General features: G+C 35.2%; 1 long non-coding RNA gene across 1 annotated transcript; it reads right to left on the reverse strand.

Moving 5' to 3' along the window:
• Positions 1-1,597: 1,597 nt before the first annotated feature.
• LOC127131734 (uncharacterized) lies at positions 1,598-3,840 on the reverse strand. Its single transcript, XR_007806514.1, has 4 exons — positions 3,416-3,840; positions 2,642-2,696; positions 2,148-2,464; positions 1,598-1,780 (listed from the first exon to the last, which is right to left on the reverse strand). It is a non-coding gene; the product is annotated as an uncharacterized LOC127131734 (long non-coding RNA).
• Positions 3,841-6,944: the final 3,104 nt, after the last annotated feature.

The following is a 6,944-nucleotide window of genomic DNA, read 5'->3' on the forward strand; positions in this document are numbered from 1 at the left end:
GGCAGCAAAAACGAATCCGGTAATCTAGAAAAATATGTGAGAATGATTTAGAATTTGAAGAAGTCGTTATGAATATCATCAAAAGAAACAAATAAAGACTTACTGTTTAATAAGTTGCTGGTAGGGCTTTAGGGATAAGGAGATCTTGTGTGGTAATGATTTCTTTTTCCTTAGTAGTTGCATAGTTGATGGGTATGTTTGCATCATGCTAAACGACCATACAACTAGTATACATTATAAGTCATTCCATACAAGTAGTCTTAAATAGTAATCATAGAAACACAACAATTAGAAATAAGCATGAATGTAAGGAAATATATGTTAGTTCGACCAATGGCATCCTCAATCATTTGGATGACTTTCGGATCTTGTGTAAGTTTCATAATAAACGCTTGCTTGTAGTACGGTTGGAACTTGACACGAAAAGCATAATGCTTCTCAAGCAAGTTGTTGTTGTACCCTAAAGTTTGCTCCCCTTTTCACTTTTCATATAACCTATGACTTGAGATTCATTTGTACTCATTCATGTCGCATTCATGTACAATATTCATTCATATTGACACATGTTAATTGATCATCATAGATTCAAAGCTTATGGCTTGCAAAACTAAGGTTTGCTTGTGGATCAAACCCTAGAAGCATGACATGGCTCTTCACATGCTCATTATGGGAATGAATCCCTAATTGCTTGGTCTTTGAGGCAGGGATTCAAGAAGGCCTTATCATGATACTCCTATGGGGTTTCAAACCCTAATGTCCTAATGATTTGGTTGTGAGGCCTCATGGATATTCTTTGGGATTTTTCTTGACCATCTAAACCATAATCGAGGCTTACAGATTGGAGATTTGCTTGTAAGGCATCTTGTTTCATTCAAAGGCTTTATGTGGGAAGAATGCATCATGAAACCCTAATGATGAATACTTGGTGTTTGTGGGCTATTTGAGGTTGACTTTTTGACCTTAGGGTTGACTAAGATCTTCATTGATATAGAAAGGTTTTTTGACCATCTCATTTTGCATCATCAATCCTTAATTTTGGCTCTAGGCATAACATTCATTCATCTGGCCCATATATCCACATGTTTGGGTTTTCATCTGTCTCAAGATTGTATTCAAACATCCATACATATGCATTCATATCTAGTCTTTCTTGGTCCATTAGTGATGTGCACATGATACTTTCAAGTTCCTTGGTCTTTGATCCTTGAGTTCATGATCACACTAATGCATTGATCTTTGATCCACTATTTGTCCTAGGTTCATCATGATTCATAGGGCCCCTCATCTAGTGGTTTCATTTATGTAGCCTAGACAAGGTAATGTTTGTGGCATCATATGACCATATTCGAATGAATTAAAAAGGGAAGTACATGCATAAGCCAATTTGGTTAAAAGTCATTCAAAAATTCAAGTTTTCAATCCATATAACTTCAAGATCATTACATTTAAAACATGAATTCTTCGCTCATTTATCAAAGCACACATTGTTCTTTACAAAAATAAATCAAAATTCATTTTACAAAAAGTTGACTTTTGGTCAACTATTGACTTTTTGGTCAAACAGTTGACCAAAGTCAACCATCATTATTTTCCCCTAGGATCTTAACATTAATCACATCTTCATCATTGTAGCATCTCATGATCATCCATGGCCACCATTTACTCCATTAATCAAGCTTTTGCCAAGTTGGTCATTATAGCTTGAACTTGCCTTTCTTGCCTTGGAGATGACTTGCAATTCTGCCCACCACGCCTACATCAAGACCATGCCAAGTGAAACCTACAAAATCAAAGCCATAACACATCAAGCATGTCAAACCAATGCATTACCAAACAACCATAGCAATTCATTCAACAAGCATCATATTCATGACATGGCAACATCATTAATCAACTTAGCAACATTTCAAATCCACACCAAGCTAAGCTCATTACAAGATCTAAAATTCAAGCATAAAAGTATATTGCAGTCAATTCATACATATTCTAACAACTATGGTCAAGTTCCAAGCATTTCATTTTAAGCATAGCAAGTGGAGACAAACTGGTTGGCACATTGCACTCATTACAATAACAATAACAAAACAAGCATAGCAACCAATAGCTAAAATAAATGTATAACAGGTTCATGCACAAGGATACCTCACCTGCAGCAAATACATTCAAATGGAATTCCATCATACAATAATACATCTGCAACAATAATACATCTGCAACAATAAAAGACCACTCATCCTGCTCAACATAACAATCCAAGGAAGAACAATACAAGCCAATACAAACAGACATGCCAAACATTGCAAACCCAGTGCAACATGACCTACTGTAGCAAACCAAAGCCACATCAAACATTCCAATAGATGCACGATTTTTTTTCAAGGAAAATTGTGGCCCATATCCGCATTCCTCATGCCAATATAATTCTGCAGCAAGCAATCTGCCACACAACATTGGCAATACAAATCTGCAAATCAGTCAACAGGAATAAACATCAATAAGGCATAGCATTCAAGAGTAAACTATCCAGTGCAACCTTCAATACAACATGAGCTTGACCAACAATTCAAACAAGCTAGTGCCTACAACAACCATCATAACATAAACAATGCAATGCATAAACCTAACCTGCTCAAGAGCTTACCATTCTATAAGCAAGTCATTGCAGCAGACAAACCTTGCCAAGAACAAGCCATAACCTACAGCAACACAAACCCTACAATAAGAGCTAGACTGAACTCGAGCCATATAATAAGTCACAGCAGACCAACTAATGCATCAAAAAATAATTCAGAGCTAAAAAATTTCCAATCAAGCCAAGCCATTCAGAACCAAGTGAACCTAACATCAACTTCCAATCAACTAACCTAACACCACCACATCAACTAACTAACTGAACCTATCATAACCAATCAGGACTAACATAAATTACAACAAACTTTTTCTCGATCTCAACAATTCAATTTCAATTGAATCTAACTGATTCTCACAAACTCCAAAGTTTAACAACCTATAAAAGCAAACTCTCCAATCATTGATAAAGGGATCATAATCTCATAACCTCTCATCCACCGAATCATTTTCTCCATCTCAAGGCCTTTGCATCATCTTCAACCTCCAAACAATTTCACCACCTTCAATCAACCTTCCCTCAGAGGACATCCATAGCCTTCTTCAAAGTCCTACCATTGGACCTTGAATGAAGGTGTGCTAAAACCTCCATCCGGTTTCATCACCGTCTTCATCAAGCCTCTGAATATTTCATCCTTACAACCTATTTCTATTCACCTAACTCAATACCATTCATCAACAACAACAACCACGATTCACAAAAAAAACAAGAAAATTAAGGAGAAGAAGAGGAAGAAGCTGTTTACGCGGTGATAAGAATCGAAAGAAAATGGATAAGGATATGTACCTAAGGAATTCGCAGCTTTGACCTAGGTTTCTCGTGCCATCATTCACCAACTTCAATCGCAACAATTACCGGGGAAAATCATGTCCCCGTTTGTAGGATCTTCACTTCTCTTATCACCATTTTCTTCATGCAATCTTGTTCTTCATGTTGCTATGGTTCATTCCCCCATGACTATTGCTAGGTTCAGATGTCCATTAGTGTTTAATTTAACATGGATTGGTTAGGGTTCTTGTGCTCAATCTCATCGATTTGCATCCTTGAGTGATTTCCTTGTGAAATTGACCTAGATTGGTATTTAGCTCATTGCCACGGTTGTATGGGTCGTATCGATTTTTTGGTGTTCCACCGTCGCTGGAAGCGACTTCCGACGTGGTGGTTGTTGGTGGTAAATTGACCGGAGAATTTGAGGTGTTTAAACGTTAGCCTGCGCGCGTATTTTTGAATTCTAATTCCAGGTGATTTTCAATTCTGAGTATTGCTACATTGCCATTCACGTTTTGGGCTTCAGCTTGAGTGGGCTTTGTGCAAATTGCTGAATAACGCCATATCTACCCTTGCACCCCCTTGCCTCTACTTAGAAATTGGCAATGGGCCTCCCAATTGGTCCCTGCACCAAATTTGCTTTGTGCACCTTGTTGGCCATGTAAACCCCTTATTTTAATTGATTATAACATTTCTTTGCTAATTTCTTTTTATGCCATTTTTGTTCATACTTGTTTAAATATAGTTAATTCATATCGAGGCAAAAAAATGGAAATTGACATGATTAGTTTTTTTAATTAGGATTAATTGATTCCATTTGATTCTTAATTATTTGGAAAATGCCTTGAAAAAAATATATGATTAACCTAGTCCTAATTAGGTTAGACTTTAATTCGTATGATTAAAAATACTTAGTGTATTTGGTTTTAATTCATTTTAGAATATTATTTGTCCTTAATCCTTTTTTAGATCTAATTAATCCTTTAATCATATTGATCCTTGTTAGACATTGATATGAGTTTATAATCAGTTACATTCTTAACCAATAATATGCTCCCTTAGTTTAGGTTGACTTTAGAATCAAGATTAACATGTGATTTGATTATTTCATTAGGGTTTCTAGACCCTCAATCCCTTGTATATATTTCAACTAATCTTTCTCATTCATATTGGTTGTGTTGATCAATGTTTGCTTTGATCAACCCAATCTTTTGAGCTATGCTCAATCCACCAAGCTTGTTCAAGTGATCAAAGACCCTTGATCACTTGATAAGACAAGTCCCTTGTGTTCAAGCTATCGTGGATATGTTGAATCTCAGGAGCTCAAGACCTCAAGGTTCAAATGCAAGATCATGATTTCAAGTCAACATCAGTCAAGCATAGCTAGCAAAATGGACTACTACTCAAGCACTACAAAGACACCAACAAATTATCAATCATGATTCAAGTTGTACGACACGAGCCTTAAGAAATAGAGAATGAATGAGAGTGGAGAATTCCATTAACTCATTATGAATATCTCTGGGTACAAGACGCTTGATCCAATTTCTCATTGTATTCGCCTCTATTCATAGACTTTAGTGCAATTTGAATCGAACGATTGATAAGATCCTCATCATTACAAAAAGAAACAAAGATTCTTCTCCAACAACTTGAAAGTTAGGACGAGAATTAAATGTAATGAGCCTTAAGTAGTAAAGAAGGGATGAGAATGGAGAATTCCTACCCTCATTCTAGATATCTTTGAGTGTGGGACGCTTGACCCAGTTGCTCATTGTATCCACCTTTACTCATAGAATTTAGTGTGGTTCTTACCAAGTAACTATCAAGTATATTCCATATTCAATCAATCACTCCTCTTTCCTCGATCACCTTGCTTTCATCCCTAGTGGGCTGAACTACGAAAGCTCTTATTTTCTTATTGCACTATAAGGATACCTAGGCAAGAGAACCCATATTATTTACGAGATACCTTATTTATTAATTAACCATTCTTCATTCATCAATCTAGACCATCTTTTTAAGATCAAATATAATTCTCCTTGGACTCCTTGTACATCCTTTTAGGATGATATAATGGCAGTCCACCTTGTGAACCAAGAGTTGTTTGGATCGTCCCCAGACATTTAGTTCCTTCTTTTTTTTGCTAAGATGCCGATTTACTCTTTGATTCAAAGTTCACTTTCCATTTGTGCGTTCCCTTGATACCATTCTATTGGTACAAGTTATACTTTTCATCACTTTCAATCGCTCTTTGTTCTCGTTGTTCCACGAACTACGATTGCTCTGATTTTTTTTATTGCATTATGAGGATACGTAGGCATGAGGGCCCTAATCCTCACCGAGCACTTTATCTATTTATTTTCCTTTTGCCCTTATTCTTTTGTGAGTAATCTTTAGATATAACACCTATTCGAGCAAGAACAATCAAAATGGTTCCCATGAAGTACCATGGATGTTAGGGGTGCTCATATCTTCCCCTTGCATAACCGACTTCCTTACCCAACATATCTCTTTCTCCCGGGTTTTATCGATATTTTCTCTTTCCTTCGGGAATAAATAAAGTTCGATGACGACTCTGTTATATGTTTGATTGTGCGATACGTTCGGGTATATTTCCCCTAGCTTCAATTGTCAAGGTGTTTAGGGTACATCAAATGATAATCTTCATTGGTTTAAATATAGTATTGACAAATTGATGCAAATAAGGGAGGCATAACATGTTATTGTGAAATAGCTTGATTTTATATCATATAATATAAATAATTTGAATAGTATAATACAAATGTTATTATATACATGTTATTATATACATATTGTAGTACATATGTTATTATATACAAGCTCCATTGAATCAAAATAGCTTGATGTTATATCATATTATATACCTGCTTCCTCCATTTTTACATAAGTAGGTATAGCTGAAATATATAAATCTCATAATAAAATACATGTCACTCGTATCAAAATATCATAAAGTCAGAATAAGATAACATGTGAAATATGCATACTGGTGGTAAGCTAAGACAATTGAGTGTTAGTGCTTAATACAGATGCCCTTATTTACATGTTATTATATATGTATTGTAGTACGAATGTAATTGTATAAATGCTGCATTGAATAGAAATAGCTAGTTCTTGTATCATATTATACTCATGATGCATCAATGTTTAAGTAAGTATGAAAAATAGAAATATAGAAATCCAGACTAAGATGTTTGTAAAAATGCAGAATGTGCGGCAAGTTAAAACAATTGACTTATTATTTATAATTTATCAAGACAAAAACCAATGACAGAGATGAGTAAGTAAGCGAGACCTGCTTCATTATTTGACGTAAATCATGAGCCCACATACCAACAATTGGTATACATTCTTTGTCCCAGAAAATAAAATTACCAATATTGCTTTCATGCTCAACTTCTATTTCTATTTTATATCTAATATAAAATAAATGGAAAGTACATAAGATTATTCATTATTGACATGAAATCAGAAAACTACAGGAAGCAATATATATATATATATTTTTTTTACTTGGTGATGG

Source organism: Lathyrus oleraceus, chromosome 1, assembly GCF_024323335.1.
Source record: "Lathyrus oleraceus cultivar Zhongwan6 chromosome 1, CAAS_Psat_ZW6_1.0, whole genome shotgun sequence".
In the NCBI taxonomy this organism is placed as follows: Eukaryota; Viridiplantae; Streptophyta; class Magnoliopsida; order Fabales; family Fabaceae; genus Lathyrus; species Lathyrus oleraceus.